The following is a 22,404-nucleotide window of genomic DNA, read 5'->3' on the forward strand; positions in this document are numbered from 1 at the left end:
GGTGGGGTTTTTTTGAACATGCTGTTTTCTCATATTATTTTTCCTGCAGTGTATTATTTGCTCTGCCAGAACACATGTACTCAAGATGCTCGGCCTTGCCATAACTGAATACACTAGTTTAATGGTCACAGTGAAGACAAGCCAAGGATATAAGTTCCGAGTTGGGTTCATGAACCAAGAAGATCGCTGCTTTTTTTATGGCCGAACTTGGATGAACTTTCTCAAGTGTTACGGACTGAAAGTTGGCGCACGAATGTTGATGGAAATAGCAGAACCTGGTCTCATCTTCACTGAGATATTCCACCCCTACGTCGTTCCAATTGTTCATCCATGTTAGTTTTGTATCTGTTTCTTGCTTGTTGCCTCAATTACTTCTTAATCCACCTATTCTGTCTAACTAATCACAATTTAACTTTAGAAGTAGCAACGAATCTCTCACGAAGATGCTACTTCTAACTAATATTTTCTTATAATTGGTGGCACATGTAGGTTTTTTCAGAGTTAAGCAGTTTGCTCGTTTGTTACTCTGTAATAACTCGGCTGTTACTAATGGCACTGAAGTTGACTGGATCGACATCCACAAGTTCCTACACTTTATTGATCGTCTTGAGGTCCTTGTGGGGCGTTTCAATGGTGGAAGGCCACGTGGGATATGTGTGCCACTGCTGCACTAGTTGAACAGGTCCAACTATGTCGAGAAACTTATGGTACGAGCTGTTTTCTGTTATATATGTTGTCCATAAACTATTGCTTATACACAGTTTTACAGTTGTGATCTTCTTGAAATAGGAACTGCCGAGTTCTATTGTTCCTATACAGATGCCTGACCATGGTCGGGTCAGACTTGCGCTTGGTCACAACATGATGTTTATGTCGACCTACTCAATTCCCCTTGGAGGTGAAAAGATAGTTATTCATGGGTGGTCTCAAATAATGAAGGCCCGTCCATCTTGGAGGATAGGACAGAAGATTATGTTCATGCTTTTCCATGGCTCTAAAGCAAATATCCTGTTTATTGACCACGCTGCTTTCAGCTTTGGTTGTTAAGTGCCCCTGCTGGTTTCAGTTAAGGTTGTTAAGTACTCCTGCTGCTTTTACAGTCTGTCGTGTTTCTTCAGTCCTGTCTTCCTCCAGCCGCAAAAACCAAACCAGCGCCGGCGGGGCCGCCTGCTTCCGCCTCCCACGGCTGGCTGCGCCTCAGTGCATGCATCGCCGCCCCACCGTCTCCTAAATCGTTAACGTCGACGTCCTCCGCGCGCTTTGGTGCGCTCGCAGCGGTGCCGCCCTCTCGCGTTGTCAACATGGTCAACAAACAACAGGAATCGGCAGAAGTACGTGGAGAGGATGACAGTAGGGGCCCACCACGTCAGCGTATGGAAAAATAAAATGCTTCCTCCTAGTGTTTTCCTGACATCTGGGACCCACGACATTGTGAGCGTATATAGTCAATAGACAAGAGAACAACACAAGATCGGCTGACACCTGGGACGTAGCAACTCGAGCAGTATTTTTTTGTTTGGTATTGTTGAGACGGAGGAGGGTTTGAACTGGGCTGTGGCCCGTCTAGCCCAGGCTTATATTTTATGTTCACCATGTGACCAGCCCAGCTATTTTTTCTTTGTGAAAATGAGCCCGATTTATTTTTTCTAAAGAATACCCAATCCAGGCCTACTTATTTTTCTACGCCCTGATGGGCTGCAACTCTTTCAAGACGCCTGCAAATCTTGAAAGTAATATGAAATGGGTTGTAAATATAAAAACAGATGACAAATTGCAATTACTTTATAATTTCTGAATTTTTTCACATTTTCAGATTCCTATTTCATTGGGCATTAACCTAATTTAAATATGTCTTCAAAGTACTTTAAATCTGGCTCGACATTTCGGTATTAAAAATAGTTTGGAACCCACAGAAATATGCGAAATTGGCCCTGGCCTATTGGAAATATGCCCTAGAGGCAATAATAAAATGGTTATTATTACATTTCCTTGTTCATGATAATTGTCTATTGTTCATGCTATAATTGTGTTATCCGGAAATCGTAATACATGTGTGAACACATAGACCATAACATGTCCCTAATGAGCCTCTAGTTGATTAGCCCGTTGATCAATAGATGGTTACGGTTTCCTGACCATGGACATTGGATGTCATTGATAACAGGATCACATCATTAGGAGAATGATGTGATGGACAAGACCCAATCCTAAGCATAGCACTAGATCGTGTAGTTCGTTTGCTAAAGCTTTTCTAATGTCAAGTATCATTTCCTTAGACCATGAGATCGTGCAACTCCCGGATACCGTAGGAATGCTTTGGGTGTACCAAACGTCACAACGTAACTGGGTGGCTATAAAGGTGCACTACAGGTATCTCTAAAAGTGTCTGTTGGGTTGGCTCAGATCGAGACTGGGATTTGTCACTCCGTATGACGGAGAGGTATCTCTGGGCCCACTCGGTATTGCATCATCATAATGAGCTAAATGTGACTAAGTAGTTAGTCACGGGATCATGCATTACGGAACGAGTAAAGTGACTTGCCGGTAACAAGATTGAACGAGGTATTGGGATACCGACGATCGAATCTCGGGCAAGTAACGTACCGATTGACAAAGGGAATTGTATATGGGATTACTTGAATCCTTGACATTGTGGTTCATCCGATGAGATCATCGAGGAGCATGTGGGAGCCAACATGGGTATCTAGATCCTGCTGTTGGTTATTGACCGGAGAGTCGTCTCGGTCATGTCTGCATGTCTCCCAAACCAGTAGGGTCTACACACTTAAGGTTCGGTGACGCTAGGGTTATAGAGATATTAGTATGCGGTAACCCGAAAGTTGTTCGGAGTCCCGGATGAGATCCCGGACATCACAAGGAGTTCCGGAATGGTCCGGAGGTAAAGATTTGTATATAGGAAGTCCAGTTTCGGCCACCGGGAAAGTTTCGGGGGTCACCGGTATTGTACCGGGACCACCGGAAGGGTCCTGGGGGTCCATCGGGTGGGGCCACCTATCCCGGAGGGCCCCATGGGCTGAAGTGGGAAGGGAACCAGCCCCTGGTGGGCTGGTGCGGCCCCCATGGGCCTCCCCCTGCGCCTAGGGTTGGAAACCCTAGGGGTGGGGGCGCCCCACCTGACTTGGGGGGCAAGTTTCCCCCCTTGGCCGCCGCCCCCCTTGAGATTGGATCTCTAGGGGCCGGCGCCCCCCAGGGACCCTATATAAAGAGTGTGGGAGGGAGGGCTGCACACCCAAGCCCCTGGCGCCTCCCTCTCCCCCGTAACAGCTCTCCCTCTCGCTGAGCTTGGCGAAGCCCTGCCGAGATCCCCGCTGCTTCCACCACCACGCCGTCATGCTGCTGGATCTCCATCAACCTCTCCTTCCCCCTTGCTGGATCAAGAAGGAGGAGACGTTTCTCCCAACCGTACGTGTGTTTAACGCGGAGGTGCCGTCCGTTCGGCGCTAGGATCAATGGTGATTTGGATCACGACGAGTACAACTCCATCAACCCCGTTCTCTTGAACGCTTCCGCTCGCGATCTGCAAGATTATGTAGATGCACTCCTCTCTCTCGTTGCTAGATGACTCCATAGATTGATCTTGGTGATGCGTAGAAAATTTTAAATTTCTGCTACGATCCCCTACAGTGGTATCAGAGCCAGGTTTATGCGTAGTTTCTATGCACAAGTAGAACACAAGTTGTTGTGGGCGTCGATTTTGTCAATTTACTTGCCGTTACTAGTCTTATCTTGATTCGGCGGCATCGTGGGATGAAGCGGCCCGGACCGACCTTACACGTACGCTTACGTGAGACAGGTTCCACCGACTAACATGCACTAGTTGCATAAGGTGGCTAGCGGGTGTCTGTCTCTCCCACTTTAGTCGGATCGGATTCGATGAAAAGGGTCCTTATGAAGGGTAAATATAAATTGGCATATCACGTTGTGGTTTTGGCGTAGGTAAGAATCGTTCTTGCTAGAAACCTATAGCGGGCATGTAAAAGTTTGCAACAACAATTAGAGGACGTCTAACTTGTTTTTGCAGCAAGTGTCATGTGATGTGATATGGCCAGAAGGATGTGATGAATGATATATGTGATGTATGAGATTGATCATGTTCTTGTAATAGGAATCACGACTTGCATATCGATGAGTATGACAACCGGCAGGAGCCATAGGAGTTGTCTTAATTTATTTATGACCTGCGTGTCAACTGGAATGTCATGTAATTACTTTACTTTATTGCTAACCGTTAGCCATAGTAGTAGAAGTAATAGTTGGCGAGACAACTTCATGAAGACACGATGATGGAGATCATGGTGTCATGCCGGTGACGATGATGAACATGGCGCCCCGAAGATGGAGATCAAAAGGAGCAAAATGATATTGGCCATATCATGTTTTACATCTTATTTGTTTAGAACGACGGTAGCATCAATAAGATGATCCCTCGCTAAAATTTCAAGAAAGTGTTCCCCCGAACTGTGCACCATTGCTAAGGTTCATTGTTCCGAAGCACCACGTGATGATCGGGTGTGATAGGTTCTAACGTTCGCATACAACGGGTGTAAGCCAGATTTACACTCGCAATACACTTAGGTTGACTTGACGAGCCTAGCATGTACAGACATGGCCTCGGAACACAAGAGACCGAAAGGTCGAACATGAGTCGTATAGCAGATACGATCAACATAAAGATGTTCACCGATGATGACTAGTCCGTCTCACGTGATGATCGGACACGGCCTAGTTGACTCGGATCATGTATCACTTAGATGACTAGAGGGATGTCTGTCTGAGTGGGAGTTCGTTAATAATTTTATTAGATGAACTTAGTCTAAAAACCTTTACAATATGTCTTGTAGATCAAATGGCCCACGCTAATGTTGCCCTCAACTTCAATGCGTTCCTAGGGAAAACCAAGCTAAAAGACGATGGTAGCAACTACACGGACTGGGTCCGTAACCTGAGGATTATCCTCATAGCTGCCAAGAAAGCATATGTCCTTGAAGCACCGCTAGGTGATGCACCTGTTTTCCCAGCAACTCAAGACGTTCTGAACGCCTGGCAGTCACGTAGTGATGATTACTCCCTGGTTCAGTGCGGCATGCTTTACAGCTTAGAACCGGGGCTCCAAAAGCGTTTTGAGCAGCACGGAGCATATGAGATGTTCCAAGAGCTGAAAATGGTTTTCCAAGCTCATGCCCGGGTCGAGAGATATGTAGTCTCCGACAAGTTCTACAGTTGTAAGATGGAGGAGAATAGTTCCGTCAGCGAACACATACTCAAAATGTCTGGGTTGCACAACCGCTTGTCTCAGCTGGGAGTTAATCTCCCGGATGACGCGGTCGTTGACAGAATCCTTCAATCGCTCCCACCTAGCTACAAGAGCTTTGTGATGAACTTCAATATGCAGGGGATGGAAAAGACCATTCCTGAGGTATATTCAATGCTGAAATCAGCGGAGGTGGAGATCAAAAAGGAACATCAAGTGTTGATGGTGAATAAAACCACTAAGTTCAAGAAAGGCAAGGGTAAGAAGAACTTCAAGAAAGACGGCAAGGGAGTTGCCGCGCCCGGTAAGCAAGCTGCCGGGAAGAAGACAAAGAATGGACCCAAGCCTGAGACTGAGTGCTTTTATTGCAAGGGAAACGGTCACTGGAAGCGGAACTGCCCCAAGTACTTAGCAGATAAGAAGGTCGGCAATACCAAAGGTATATGTGATATACATGTTATAGATGTGTACCTAACCAGCGCTCGTAGTAGCTCCTGGGTATTTGATACCGGTGCGGTTGCTCATATTTGTAACTCAAAGCAGGAGCTGCAGAATAAGCGAAGACTGGCGAAGGACGAGGTGACGATGCGCGTCGGGAATGGTTCCAAGGTCGATGTGATCGCCGTCGGCATGCTACCTCTACATTTACCTATGGGACTAGTTTTAAACCTCAATAATTGTTATTTAGTGCCAGCTTTGAGCATGAACATTGTATCTGGATCTCGTTTAATGCGAGATGGCTACTCATTTAAATCCGGGAATAATGGTTGTTCTATTTATATGAGAGATATGTTTTATGGTCATGCCCCGCTGGTCAATGGTTTATTCTTAATGAATCTCGAACGTGAGGTTACACATATTCATAGTGTGAATGCCAAGAAATGTAAGGTTGATAATGATAGTCCCACATACTTGTGGCACTGCCGCCTTGGTCACATTGGTGTCAAACGCATGAGGAAACTCCATGCAGATGGACTTTTGGAGTCTCTTGATTATGAATCAATTGACACGTGCGAACCATGCCTCATGGGCAAAATGACCAAGACTCCGTTCTCCGGAACAATGGAGCGAGCAACCAACTTATTGGAAATCATACATACTGATGTGTGCGGTCCAATGAGCGTTGAGGCTCGTGGTGGCTATCGTTATGTTCTCACCCTCACTGATGACTTGAGTAGATATGGGTATGTCTACTTAATGAAACACAAGTCTGAGACCTTTGAAAAGTTCAAGGAATTTCAGAGTGAGGTTGAGAATCAACATGACAGGAAAATAAAGTTCTTACGATCAGATCGTGGAGGGGAATATTTGAGTCACGAATTTGGCACACACTTAAGGAAATGTGGAATTGTTTCACAACTCATGCCGCCTGGAACACCTCAGCGTAATGGTGTGTCCGAACGTCGTAATCGCACTCTATTGGATATGGTGCGATCTATGATGTCTCTTACCGATCTACCGCTATCATTCTGGGGTCATGCTTTAGAGACTGCCGCATTCACTTTAAATAGGGCTCCGTCGAAATCCGTTGAGACGACGCCGTATGAATTATGGTTTGGAAAGAAACCTAAGCTGTCATTTCTTAAAGTTTGGGGATGTGATGCTTATGTCAAGAAACTTCAACCTGAAAAGCTCGAACCCAAGTCGGAAAAATGCGTCTACATAGGATACCCTAAGGAAACCATTGGGTATACCTTCTACCTCAGATCCGAAGGCAAGATCTTCGTTGCCAAGAACGGGTCCTTTCTGGAGAAAGAGATTCTCTCGAAGGAAGTAAGTGGGAGGAAAGTGGAACTTGATGAGATGACCCCTCTCGAACCAGAAAGTAGCACAGCACAAGAAAATGTTTCTGTGGTGCCTACACCGACTAGAGAGGAAGTTAATGATGACGATCATGATCAAGTTACCACTGAACTTCGTAGTTCCACAAGGACGCGGATGGAAATGTTACCATCTATAAAGCTCGACTTGTCGCTAAGGGTTATCGACAAGTTCAAGGAGTTGACTACGATGAGACCTTCTCACCCGTAGCGAAGCTGAAGTCCGTCCGAATCATGTTAGCAATTGCCGCATTCTATGATTATGAAATATGGCAAATGGACGTCAAAACGGCATTCCTTAACGGCTTCCTTAAGGAAGAATTGTATATGATGCAGCCGGAAGGTTTTGTCGATCCTAAGAATTCTAACAAAGTATGCAAGCTCCAGCGCTCAATCTATGGGCTGGTGCAGGCATCTAGGAGTTGGAACATTCGCTTTGATGAGATGATCAAAGCGTTTGGGTTTACACAGACTTATGGAGAAGCCTGTGTTTACAAGAAAGTGAGTGGGAGCTCTGTAGCATTTCTCATATTATATGTGGATGACATACTATTGATGGGAAATGATATAGAATTCTTGGAAAGTATAAAGGCCTACTTGAATAAGTGTTTTTCAATGAAGGACCTTGGAGAAGCTGCTCACATATTAGGCATCAAGATCTATAGAGATAGATCGAGACGCCTCATAGGTCTTTCACAAAGCACATACCTTGACAAGATATTGAGGAAGTTCAATATGGATCAGTCCAAGAAGGGGTTCTTGCCTATATTGCAAGGTGTGAGATTGAGCACGGCTCAATGCCCGACCACGGCAGAAGATAGAGAAAAGATGAATGTCGTCCCCTATACCTCGGCCATAGGGTCTATTATGTATGCCATGCTGTGTACCAGACCTGATGTAAACCTTGCTGTAAGTTTGGTAGGAAGGTACCAAAGTAATCCCGGCATGGAACACTGGACAGCGGTCAAGAACATCCTGAAGTACCTGAAAAGGACTAAGGATATGTTTCTCGTTTATGGAGGTGACGAAGAGCTCGTCGTAAAGGGTTACGTCGATGCTAGCTTCGACACAGATCTGGATGACTCTAAGTCACAAACCAGATACGTGTACATTTTGAGTGGTGGGGCAGTCAGCTGGTGTAGTTGCAAGCAAAGCGTCGTGGCGGGATCTACATGTGAAGCGGAGTACATGGCAGCCTCGGAGGCAGCACATGATGCAATCTGGATGAAGGAGTTCATTGCCGACCTAGGAGTTATTTCCAATGCATCGGGGCCGATGACTCTCTTCTGTGACAACACTAGAGCTATTGCCCTTGCCAAGGAGCCCAGGTTTCACAAGAAGACCAGGCACATCAAGCGTTGCTTCAACTCCATTCGTGAAAATTTTCAAAATGGAGACATAGATATTTGTAAAGTACATACGGATTTGAATGTCGCAGATCCGTTGACTAAACCTCTTCCACGGGCAAAACATGATCAACACCAGAACTCTATGGGTGTACGATTCATCACAATGTAACTAGATTATTGACTCTAGTGCAAGTGGGAGACTGTTGGAAATATGCCCTAGAGGCAATAATAAAATGGTTATTATTATATTTCCTTGTTCATGATAATTGTCTATTGTTCATGCTATAATTGTGTTATCCGGAAATCGTAATACATGTGTGAACACATAGACCATAACATGTCCCTAATGAGCCTCTAGTTGATTAGCTCGCTGATCAACAGATGGTTACGGTTTCCTGACCATGGACATTGGGTGTCATTGATAACAGGATCACATCATTAGGAGAATGATGTGATGGACAAGACCCAATCCTAAGCATAGCACTAGATCGTGTAGTTCGTTTGCTAAAGATTTTCTAATGTCAAGTATCATTTCCTTAGACCATGAGATCGTGCAACTCCCGGATACCGTAGGAATGCTTTGGGTGTACCAAACGTCACAACGTAACTGGGTGGCTATAAAGGTGCACTACAGGTATCTCTAAAAGTGTCTGTTGGGTTGGCTCGGATCGAGACTGGGATTTGTCACTCCGTATGACGGAGAGGTATCTCTGGGCCCACTCGGTATTGCATCATCATAATGAGCTCAATGTGACTAAGTAGTTAGTCACGAGATCATGCATTACGGAACGAGTAAAATTACTTGTCGGTAACGAGATTGAACGAGGTATTGGGATACCGACGATCGAATCTCGGGCAAGTAACGTATCGATTGACAAAGGGAATTGTATACGGGATTACTTGAATCCTCGACATCGTGGTTCATCCGATGAGATCATCGAGGAGCATGTGGGAGCAAACATGGGTATCCAGATCCCGCTGTTGGTTATTGACCAGAGAGTCGTCTCGGTCATGTCTGCATGTCTCCCGAACCCGTAGGGTCTACACACTTAAGGTTCGGTGACGCTACGGTTGTAGAGATATTAGTATGCGGGAACCCGAAAGTTGTTCGGAGTCCCGGATGAGATCCCGGACATCACGAGGAGTTCGGGAATGGTCCGGAGGTAAAGATTTGTATATAGGAAGTCCAGTTTCGGCCACCGGGAAAGTTTCAGGGGTCAACGGTATTGTACCGGGACCACCGGAAGGGTCCCGGGGGTCCACTGGGTGGGGCCACCTATCCCGGAGGGCCCCATGGACTGAAGTGGGAAGGGAACCAGCCCCTGGTGGGCTGGTGCGGCCCCCATGGGCCTCCCCCTGCGCCTAGGGTTGGAAACCCTGGGGGTGGGGGCGCCCCACCTGACTTGGGGGGCAAGTTTCCCCCCTTGGCCGCCGCCCCCCTTGAGATTGGATCTCTAGGGGCTGGCGCCCCCCCAGGGCCCCTATATAAAGAGGGGGGAGGGAGGGCTGCGCACCCAAGCCCCTGGCGCCTCCCTTTCCCCCGTAACACCTCTCCCTCTCGCTGAGCTTCGCGAAGCCCTGCCGAGATCCCCGCTGCTTCCACCACCACGCCGTCGTGCTGCTGGATCTCCATCAACCTCTCCTTCCCCCTTGCTAGATCAAGAAGGAGGAGACGTCTCTCCCAACCGTACGTGTGTTGAATGCGGAGGTGCCGTCCGTTCGGCGCTAGGATCATCGGTGACTTGGATCACGACGAGTACGACTCCATCAACCCCGTTCTCTTGAATGCTTCCGCTCGCGATCTACAAGGGTATGTAGATGCACTCCCCTCTCTCGTTGCTAGATGACTCCATAGGTTGATCTTGGTGATGCGTAGAAAATTTTAAATTTCTGCTACAATCCCCTACATGGCCAACCAAAAAAACAACTGCAATAAATTGCATAAGAAGTTGCCATGAGGTATATATAAATTATTAAAAAAAAGAGGGAGTGGTCTGACTTGTGGGCCTGTTTAGTTGACGCGTATGCAAGATTTTTTTAGTTATTATATACGTCAAAAAGCGATTCTAGCAGACATAACTGTTGGATGTCAATCCAACCGCCGTCGTGTTTCTTCAATCTCTGATCTTCTTGCTCCAGCCGCCAAAGCAGCGCCGGCGGGACCGCCTACTCCCGCCTCCCGTGGCCGGCTGTGCTGCCGTGCAGGCCTCAGCGCCCCCTACTACTCCCACCGCTGGCCAGGGCATCCCTCTACTCACCCACACCCCCTGTTATTCTACGGCGATGGCAGCCTCACACCGCAGCCGAACCGGTGAACCCTCATACTCCTCTCCGCGCGGGCTTCCACTGCAGCGTCTTCCCCGGCTCCACGTCGTCCCCTTCCTAGGCCTCGCCGTCGTCCACCGCTGTGGTGCTCTCGGCGCGGCGTGGTCAATATGGTCAACGACCGACTTCCATCGGAAGAGTACTGTACGTGGAGAGGCTGACAGCTGGGTCCACGGCAGCCGCAAGGAAGTGCCTCCTTATTACGCGGAAAATAATTATTCCTCCACCTGACAGGAGGGACCCACCGGACGGGCCACCAGTATTTCACGAAAAAAAACGTTTCCCCCTGACTGCTGGGACCCACAGGACGGGCCACCGTATTTCATGAAAAAAAATTCCCCCCGCTGTCAGCTCGGACCCACCGGAAGTGCCTCCTTATTACGCACAAAAAAATGAATACCCCCTGCTTGCTGGGACCCACCTTGGTTGGAGGCTGACTTGTGGGCCTACTAAGTTGACTGGGACGGAGGCCTTTGTCAACTTTAGTCAATATATGAACGATTCTAGCTCCAGTGACCGTACGATGTCCATCCAACGGCCGTAGTGCTTCTTCAACCTCTGGTCTTCTTGGTCCAGCCGCCCAAAGCAGCGCCGATCGTGCCGCCTACTCCTGCCGCCCGTGGCCGGCTGTGATGCCGCAGAGGCCTCACCACCCCCTACTACTCCCACCGCTGGCCAGGCCATCCCTCTACGCACCCACACCCCCTGTTATTCTGCGGCGGCGGTAGCCTCACACCGCAGCCGAACGAGTGAACCCTCATACTCCTCTACGCGTGGGCATCCACTACCGCGTCTTCCCCGGCTCCGCGTCGTCCCCTTCCTTGGCCTCGCCGTTGTCCACGGCCCTGGTGCTCTCGGTGCAGCGTGGTCAATGTGGTCATGGAATGGCTTCCATCGGACGTGGACTGTACGTGGAGAGGCTGACACCTGGGTCCACGGCCGCAGCAAGGAACTGCCTCCTTATTACGCACAAAATAATTATTCCTCCACCTGACAGCAGGGACCCACCGAACGGGCCACCGTATTTCGCAAAAAAAACGTTTCCCCCTGACTGCTGGGACCCACCAGCTAAATCTTCGCACGCAAGGAAGTGCGTCCAAAAAAAAACGATTCGCCCCCTGACTGCTGGGACCCACCAGCTACATCTTCGCACGCAAGGAAGTGCGTCCGGGCAAAAAAACGATTCCCCCCTGACTGCTGGGACCCAGCAGCTACACCTTCGCACGCAAGGAAGTGCGTCCGGGCAAAAAAAAAGATTCTCCCCCTGACTGCTGGGACCCACCAGCGACATCTTCGCAGGCAAGGAACTGCCTAACAGTCGGGACCCACCTGGTCGAAGCGTACATAGCGTTGTCATTCTGGTCGCGAACGTGTACGTACATATATAGTGGTCGATGTAGAGGCGCGCACGTGTCGTAGTAGAGGCGCGTACGTGTCGTAGTAGAGGCGGGCACGTAGCATGTACATGTACGTACAGCGGCCAAGGTGCAAGAAAGAAAATACGGCCACGTACGTACATACGGGCAGGGTCTCGAACGCCTACTCACGCATACGTACGGCCAGGGCACGTGTACATGGCTGGGTCGGAACGGAGAAACAGCGTCGTCGTCTTGTTCATGGGGAGGCAACGGAATGCATCGTGTTCATGGGGAGGCAACGGAATGCGTCGTGTTCATCGGGAGGCAACGGAACGCGTGCGAGCCAACCAGCTGGGTCGGAACGGAATGCGTGGTCGTGTTCATCGGGAGGGCTTGGACGGAACAGGCGATGGAAACGAGGCCTGCCGTACCGCAAAACGAAGGAAACGGCCTTGTGTTCGACCAGCCACGTTCGAAACGGGATCCTGTTCATCGGGAGGGTCTGGCGTACCGCAAAACGGAAGAAACGGACCTCCTACGGTCGAAACGGGGCTCCTGTTGATTGGGATGGGTGTGGGGTACCGCAAAACGGAGGAAACGGACTTGTGTTGGAGCGCTACGGTCGAAACGAGGGTCCTGTTGATCGGGAGGGGTGTGGCGTACCGCAAAACGGGACTCCACGGGATACTGTTCATCTCCACCGTCGACCTCCTCCATCCTCCACGGGCTACCGTCGACCTCCTCCAGCCTCCACGGGCTCCTGTTCATCCAGCCTCCACCGCGCGCTACTCCACCGGCTACTGTTCAACCACCCCTCCACCGTAAACTGTTCATCCAGCCCTCCACACCACGGGGTCCTGTTCAACCACCCCTCCACGGGCACCCCTCCACCATCTACTGTTCATCCAGCCCTCCACACCATGGGGTCCTGTTCAACCACCCCTCCACGGGCACCCCTCCACCGTCTACTTTTCATCCAGCCCTCCACACCACGGGGTCCTGTTCATCCAGAGGCAACGCCACCGCTCACTGTTCATCCAACCCCCCACCCCCCCCCCCCCCGCGCTACGCTCACTGTTCATCCAATCGATTGGCTTCAGTTAGTAGCAGTAGCGAAGGAATCACTCGATCGAGTTCAGCTAACAGCCATCGATCGATCGCTCGGGTTCAGGAACGCGTAGCCTGCAGTGCAATCGCTCAGGTTCAGTTAGAGCCCAATGCCTCGCTCGGGTTCAGTTAGAGCCAACGCCTCGCACACACGCGCGTACGTGTACAAGAGAAACGTGCATCGCTCGGCCCCCGACCTCCCACCGTAACCGGGAACTCCCCGAAATTTTCCTCCCCCTCGCTTCTACCACGGTTTTTTCCGTCATGGACGGCCCAAACAATGTCATGCAGCTGTGTCCCCGGCCCGCCCAGGACGAAAAGCCCATTTTCTGTCATGATTTTTTGTCATAGATGTAGGAGCCCACCACATCTATGATGATACCGGGTTTTTTCACAATTATTGTCATAGAAGTGTCATATGTATGACAGAAAAAAATTTGTTCGGCCCAAAATGGCACGGATGTGTCTTTTTTTTGTAGTGCTCCATCATCCGATCATCATTGGAAACCTCCGGGAAGCTGGCCAGAAGGCTAACCTCAATCCTCCTTGTAGTGGTCCCGCCAGTCCGCCGCAAGGGTGGCCAACTCGTGCTTCTGCTCCATCAAGATGTTGTCCCACAATGCGCTAGAATTCGCGGTCATGGTGGAGGTGCTGCACGGAGGAGGATGTGAAGCGGCACGATGGTGTGGTGCGGTTCTGTGGCAGGCATGGCCTCATTTGTATAGAGGATGTCGGCCAAGCCAAGCGGCGGAGTGGGTTACTCAGCCATCGTGCATGTTTAATGCCGCAAGAGGATGGATAGGCGTCCCGTTTGAATGCGGTAGATATTTGTCCTTTCCTGTCCACTCACATCGCCCCGTCATTGAACAAGCACGAAGACCAGGAAGCGTTGTGACTACCGGTCTTTGCGCTTGTTCAATGCCGACACGAGTGGAAGGTCGTGTCCGCTCTGGGCTGGTATGAATGTGGCACTCACACTCTCAAGCAGCTTGAATGTGCGCCATCCACTTCGTGCAGGAGATGGTTTGCGCGCAAGCATGGGAGAGGGTTTGCGGGTGGGACTGGTACTTTTGATAGGTGTTGGGATTTCCCTAAAGAGGAATGGCGATGTAGTATAGTAGCAGAAAGTATTTCCCTCAGTTGAGAACCAAGGTTTATTGAACCATTAAGAGATTCAAACAATAAACGATAAACAGTACCTGCACACACACACACAAAACAAATACTTGCACCCAACGCGGGTAAGAGAGTCTTCAATCCCCTTGTACTCATTAATTGCAAGGATTAATTCTAATAGACGTAGATAGATAAATTGCAAAACAAAATAAAATATAAATGATTGCAACAAGGTATTTAAGGTTTTAGTAATATGATGTGGATGGACCCGGGGGCCATAGATTTCACTAGAGGCATCTCTCTCATGAGCATAGTAACGGTGGGTAGACAAATTACTGTTTGGCAATTGATAGAAAAGTGTATAGTTATGATGGTATTCATGGCATGATCAATACATAGGCATTACGTCTGTGGCAAGTAGGCCGAAATGATTCTACATTTACTACTATTATTCCACCCCTCGACCGCTATCCAGCATTAATCTTAAGGTATTAAGTTCATAACAAATGGAGTAATGCTCTAAGCATGATGGCATAATGTAGACAAAGTAATACCAATCAATATGATCGAACATCGTCATTTTACCCTTAGTAGAAACAATACAAATACGTGCCTCGCTACTCCTTCTGTCACGAGATGAGGACACCGCAAGATTGAACCAACTACCATGCACCACTCCCACTAAAGATAAATCAATCTAGTTAGCCAAACTAAATGGATAGATCAGAGAGAATTACATAGCTATAGAAATCACACATAATAAATTTTAGAGAAAACTCAATTAGTTTGAATGAATAATCAGACCATAAACCCACAATTCATCGGATCCCAACAAATGGATTACATCGAATCGATCTCCAAAGAGAACATTGTATTGAATATCAAAAAGAGGGATAGAGCCATCTAGCTACTGCTATGGACCCGTAGGTCCTGTGGGAACTACTCACGCATCATTATGGAGGCAGCAAGGTTGATGAAGATGGCATCCGTGATGGATTCCCCCTCCAGCAGAGTACCAACAGAGGCCTTCAGATGGGACCGCAGAAGAATAGAGGCTTGTGGTGGTGAAAGAATTGTTTTGGGTCTCACACTGGGTTTTTTGGAATATTTGGGAATTTATAGGCCAGGAATTAGGTCAATCGGAGCGATGGGGGGGCTGATATCTCCTTTTTATTGATCCGGTATTGGAACCGGTATGAGTATCTCGCACCTATTTCCCCAAAGGTGTCCCTGGGTTATCAAACCCACGAGAGGACCTTGAAGCGATGGTCTCTAGCAAGCTTTTGTTAAAGTGTCAAATCTAGCTTTTGACCAGATCAACAAGCAAATAGTGATTCAAACACTTATAATAAAAAGAGGTACGTGTATGAGGTCATATGCTTACAACCTTGTATTTGTGGTGAGATCAAATAAGATATTAGTTTATGCGCTGGGAGTAACCCGTCGAGATGTGCTTGTTACAGATCAAAATGGGGGATGTGTCCAAAATAACATCTTGTCGGGTATGAGTCCTGCTTCAAGAATCAGTTGTCCTTCCGCAGGCCCTATCCGTTGCATGGGGTTACCTCGATAAGTAAGATAATGAAATCAGACAAGAGCTTTGGGCATTTAATGACCACACCTCATTTCTCCCCAAGGATATGATCCATGTTACTCTACTAAACCTTACTGTCACCGGTGTTCGTTTTAACACTTCACGGTCTAGTTGCTCCTAGACTCACTAGTGCTCAATCTCCATGATCCTAGGTACCTGCAGGGATGAAGATCGCGGACAAGACAAGAGACATCTTCACGAAACAATTTTATTTAACACATACGGGACGTTATATCAAAGTCTTCCATTGATCCCCTCAACAAATACACCTGGTTGCAAGGCTCATGCCTCAACCTATACCTTACCACACATGGAAATCGGATCGTGAGAAGAAAACATTGACGAACACATCTTGATATTGATTGATTGCAATATGTTTTACAATGGATGCTTTGTGCGATGCACGATTACAAGTATGAATGGGATTGATGAGCACTATGGTGGTGGTCGAGATGGCCATGGAGATGGCGGCGGCTAGGGTCTGTGGATGAGGATGATGAAGAAGAGGTTTTCTCTTATGTGCTCCATGGCCTTCCCCCTGTTTACATTTCGACGGGATCCCTTTAACGAAAGTTGTTGGGTTGGACAATCTGCCTCGGAATCCATGCCATACGAGTGCGAGCGCCCGTATATATGGAACGACGTCTTTTGTGTTGTCTTCGTGCAGACGTCTCCTGGTGACTCCTTCCTCCTCCATTCTTCTTCCATTCCATTTCCACACGTGACTTCTTCCCTTTTTAGCCCATTTTCTGTGGAAACACATAGACAGAGGATTTTGTGGAATCCTTTGCATTCATTAGTCATTAGAGACAATGTCAAGGCGAATATCTCTTTTTAACTAAAATATCTCGGTTTAAACAAAGGCGAAATGAGTGTAAAAATATCATTCATCAGGGGCCCACAAGGGGGCAGGGCGCGCCCCCTGCCTTGTTGTTTCCTCGTGCATTGTCTGGTTTCCCCTGAAGCTTCTAGGGTCTATTTTGGTCAAGATAAAAAACATCGAAGAGTTTCATCATGTTCGGACTTCTTTGGTAGGGATTTTCTGTAAGAAAAAAACCAAGCAAAAAATAGCAACTGGCACTGGGCACTGAGTTAATAGGTTAGTTCCCAAAAATGATGTAAAATGGTGTATAAAGCATAAAAGACTGAGAATATAATATCATGAAACAATAAAAAATATAGATACGTTGGAGGCATATCAACATCCCAAGCTTAATTCCTGCTCGTCCTCGAGTAGGTAAATGATAAAAAATGAATTTTTGATGTTGAATTCTACCTAAAATGTTTTAATCATGTAAGCTCTTTGGGTATGAATGCTCAAAAATGATGACATAATATATATCAAAATGATAATATAAAAGAATGCAAGAAAATAATTATTACTCAAAATATCCATGTTAAAGATTGTCATTCCTACACATTTAATCATGTAAGCTTGACATAACTTGGGCTTCCTAGCACAAAGTATAAGTCATGAACACCCCGGTGTCAAACCAAGCAATTGTATCATACTTTCTCGCTTTAGCATTTTCCACTCCACTCAATATTTGAGCGTGAGCCATGGACTTAGCACTTTGGATGGCAAAGAGAATGATGGTAGGCATTTATAAGGGAAGACAAAATTGATAAAGTCTCGCATCAACTCGGCGGATCGTTAGGCAGTGGAGAGGCCTTCAATCGATATCGATGCGAGGAGTAGGGATTGCCATGCAACAGATGCACTAGAGCTATATGTGTATGGAAGCTCGCTACTAAAACTAAGTGGGTGTGCATCCAACTTACTTGCTCATGAAGAGATCCTGCATTTGAGGAAGACGTCATCGGAGTATGCAAGTCAAGTTCCCATAATGTAAAATTCCCACTAGTATATGAAAGTAACAAATCATGGAGACTCTCTATATGAAGAACATGGTACTACTTTGAAGCACAAGTGTGGTAAAGGATCGTAGCATTGCCCCTTCTCTATTTTTCTCTCATTTTTTTTATTTTCCTATTTTTTTCTCCTTTTTTAGAACAATAACATGAACCTCATCCCCACTTTTTCGAGGCCTAGGGTTCATATTATTGCCTCTAGGGCAATTGTTAGAAATATGCCCTAGAGGCAATAATATTGTATTATTTTATTTCTGTTTTCATAATCAAGAGTTTATATTCTATGCTATAACTGCTTTGATCCTGGAATATGTGATTCGGTGGAAAACTCATATGCATGGGTGGAATGATAAAGGGTAAATATTAGGTTCCTGGTCTAGCCTCTAAGACTGGCTCAAGTGTTGTTGGTGATCATGTTTTCCGGATCTTAGGATATCGTTAAGTGTAACGATGGTCCTAAAACAACATTGAGAATATGATGTTAGAAAAACGATCATATTGAATCGACCCAAACTTGTTTGTTATACCCTGAGATAATATTGTCTGAAATCAATTATTATAACACGGAGTATTAACATGTGTTTTTGTTCCTTAGACCATGAGAGTATTGTAGTCACTTCTTACCGTACAATGAGATTTGGGGTTGCTCAAATATCATCCGTAACACGGTGATCATAACGACAACTTATAGGTTCATCGGAAAGTTTATCAAGGGACTGTATAGCTCAAGAGTGAGATTTGCTCCTCCGACAATGGAGAGATATTCTTAGGGCCCTCTCGGTGTGACAGCATCCATCATCGTTGATGTCTACTACGCAACCTTCTTCTTGTAGACCCGTGTTGGTCCTCCATGCACAGAGTTTTGTAGGACAGTACAATTTTCCCTCAAGTGGATGACCTAAGGTTTATCAATCCATGGGAGGCGTAGGATGAAGATGGTCTCTCTTAAACAACTCTGCAACTAAATACAATGAGTCTCTTGTGTCCCTAACACACCCAATACAATGGTAAATTGTATAGGTGCACTAGTTCGGCAAAGAGATGGTGATACAAGTGTAATATGGATAATAGGTATAGGGTTTTGTAATCTGAAAATATAAAAACAGGAAGGTAACTAGTAAGAAATGTGAGCAAAAAACGGTTTTGCAATGCTTGAAAACAAGGCCTAGGGTTCATAATTTCACTAGTGCAAACTCTCTCAACAATGATAACATAATTAAATCATATGTCAATCCCTCAACGTGCAACAAAGAATCACTCCAAAGTTTCTATCAAAGAACGTAGGACAAAAACGTGCATCAACCCCTATGCATAGATTACCCCAATGTCACCTCGTGAATCCGCGAGTTGAGTGCCAAAATATACATCAAGTGAATCAATATAATACCCCATTGGTACCGTGGGTATCCATATGCAAGACATACATCAAGTGTTCCGAAATCCAATACTTAATCCAACATAACGAAACCTTAAAGAGCAAGACTCAATTCATCACAAGAAGGTAGAGAGGGAAGAATACCATAAGATCCAAATATATTAACAAAGCTTGCGGTACATCAAGATCATGAAAAATCAAGAACACGAGAGAGAGAGAGAGAGAGAGATAAAACACATAGCTACTGGTACATACCCTCAGCACCGAGGGTGAACTACTCCCTCCTCGTCATGGAGATTGCCAGGATGATGAACATGGCCTTCGGTGATGATTTCCCCCTCCAACAGGGAGCCGCAACGGGGTCCCTATTGGTTTTTCGTGGCTATAGAGGCTTGCGGCGGTGGAACTTCTCATCTAGGGTTCTTTTCGGGGGGTTTTGGTATTTATAGGAATTTTTTGCATCGCTCTCATGTCAAGGTGGTGCCCGAGGGGCCCACAAGCTCGGGGGTGCGCCCCCAGGCTTGTGGCCTCCTCGTCCACTTCCTGGCCCAGCTCCGGTGCTTCGAGGGTCTCTTTTGCTCCATAAAAATTCACTGTAAATTTTCAGCCCATTCTGAGAACTTTTATTTATGAACAAAAAACGACACCACGGTAGTTTTGCTGAAAACAACGTCAGTCCGAGTTAGTTCTAATCAAATCATACCAAAACCATATAAAATTGTTGTAAACATGGCATGAATACTTCATAAATTATAGATACGTTGGAGACGTATCAATCATCTGGCCAGACATAGGTGACTATGTCACGGGGATACCGAAACATATCAACGAGAAAGAAGAAGAAAATATGTAATGAGGATAATAGTATAGTGAGCATGTGTATGACTCAAGAGGATGGTGAGCCTCATGAGTCAACCAAAGGGAGTGGGCCCTTTAAACCCCTAGGGCGATACATCTCGGGTTTTGTAAAGTATCACGTAGCAAAGGGAATATCACATGGCTGCTTGGTCTAAGCCATACCCAGGTATTACCGATCCGCTTGTCGCTGAAGCTTTGGCTATTCGAGACGGGGTTCTCTTTGCAAAGCTACGGGGTTATGAGAAGATTAATGTCTACTATGCAACTTTATTCTTGTAGACACGTGTTGGGCCTCCAAGCGCAGAGTTTTGTAGGACAATAACAATTTTCCCTCAAGTGGATAACCTAAGGTTTATCAATCCGTGGGAGGTGTAGGATGAAGATGGTCTCTCTCAAACGACCCTGCAACCAAATACAAGAAATCTCTTGTGTCCCCAACACACCCAATACAATGGCAAATTGTATAGGTGCACTAGTTCGGCAAAGAGATGGTGATAAAAGTGTAATATTGAAGGTAGAAATATATTTTTATAATCTGAATAAATGAAAACAGCAAGGTAGCAAACAGTAAACGGGCACAAAAACAGTATTGCAATGCTTAAAAATGAGGCCTATGGTCCGTACTTTCACTAGTGCAACCTCTCAACGATGCTAACATAGTTGGATCATATGATTATCCCTCAAAGTGCAATAAAGAATCACTGCTGATTTCCTACTAGCAGAGAACAAAAGATAGGAATTGTTTGTAGGGTACGAAACCACCTCAAAGTTGTTCTTTCCGTTCGATCTATTCAAGAGTTCGTACTAAAATAACACAAAGCTATTTTTGCGTTTGATCTATCCTAGAGTTCGTACTAGAATAACACCAAAGCAAATTCATATTCATAATACTCAATCCACACAAAGAACTATAAAGAGACCCCAAAGTTTCTGTCGGAGAAAAGATAAAAAAACGTGCATCAACCCCTATGCATAGATTACCCCAATATCACCGCGGGAATCCGCGAGTTGAATGCCAAGACACATATCAAGTGAATCAATATGATACCTCATTGTCACCTCAAGTATTCATACCGCAAGACATATATCATGTGTTCTATTTTCTAAATATTCAATTCGACAAGACAAAACTTCAAAGGCTAAAGACTCAATTCATCACAACAAGAGTATAAAGGGGAGAAACATCATATGATCAGACTATATTAGCAAAGCCCATGATATAGATCAAGAGAGAGAGAGAGATCAAACACATAGCTACTGGTACAAACCCTCAGCCCCGAGGGTGGACTACTCCCTCCTCGCCGCCGGTATGATGAAGATGGCCACCAGAGATGATTCCCCCTCCGGCAAGGTGCCGGAACGGGGTCTAGATTGGTTTTCGTGGATACAAAGACCTTGCAGCGGCGGAACTTCTGATCTAGGTTAACCCCGAAGGGTTTTGGAATATTTGGGAATTTATAGTGCAAAGAGGGGGTGCGGGAGGCCACCGAGGTGGGCACAACCCACCTGGGCGCGCCAGGGGGTCCTGGCGCACCGGGGGGGCTGGCGTGCTCTGGTGGGTTGTGCCCCCCTCGGGGCACCCCCCAGGTGCAGCTCTGGCCCATTGGGTTCCTTTTGGTCCATAAAAAATCTCCGTGGCATTTCGTTACATTTGGACTCCGTTTGGTATTGATTTCCTGCGATGTAAAAAACAAGCAAAAAACACCAACTGGCACTGGGCACTGGGTCAATAGGTTAGTCCCAAAAAATGATATAAAGTTGCTAAAAATGATTGTAAAACATCCAAGAATGATAAAATAATGACATGAATACTTCATAAATTATGGATACGTTGGAGACGTATTAGCATCCCCAAGCTTAATTCCTACTCGTCCTCGAGTAGGTAAATGATAAAAGAAATAATTTATGAAGTGTGAATGCTAGCAAAGTGCATAAGTTTGATCAATGACAGTTTCAATCACTTTTCCTAGCATCAACAATTCTTCCTTATAAAACTTCTCATGTTATAGTAGCAACCAATTCACATGTTAAGGTTCAAATAGTGAACCCTCTTGAAACTCAACAACCTATGTTCTTAGTCACCAAGCAATTGCAATTCAACTTATTCAACAGAGTTTAAGTAAGAGCTCCACATACTCAACCATCATATAGTCTTCTATGATGGCTAACACTCACCGCATACTCTTGAGCAAGACACATAGAAAGATAGGGGCTTATTGTTTTGCCTCCCATTTTATTGCCTTTTTTCATCGATGACAACTTACTTGAGGGATTTTTTCATTCCCTAGGTAGGTATGGTGGACACTTGAAAAAGATTTGGGTTTAAGGGTTTTTGGATGCACAAGTAGTATCTCTACT

Source organism: Triticum aestivum, chromosome 7D (genome assembly GCF_018294505.1).
Source record: "Triticum aestivum cultivar Chinese Spring chromosome 7D, IWGSC CS RefSeq v2.1, whole genome shotgun sequence".
Classification (NCBI taxonomy): domain Eukaryota; kingdom Viridiplantae; phylum Streptophyta; class Magnoliopsida; order Poales; family Poaceae; genus Triticum; species Triticum aestivum.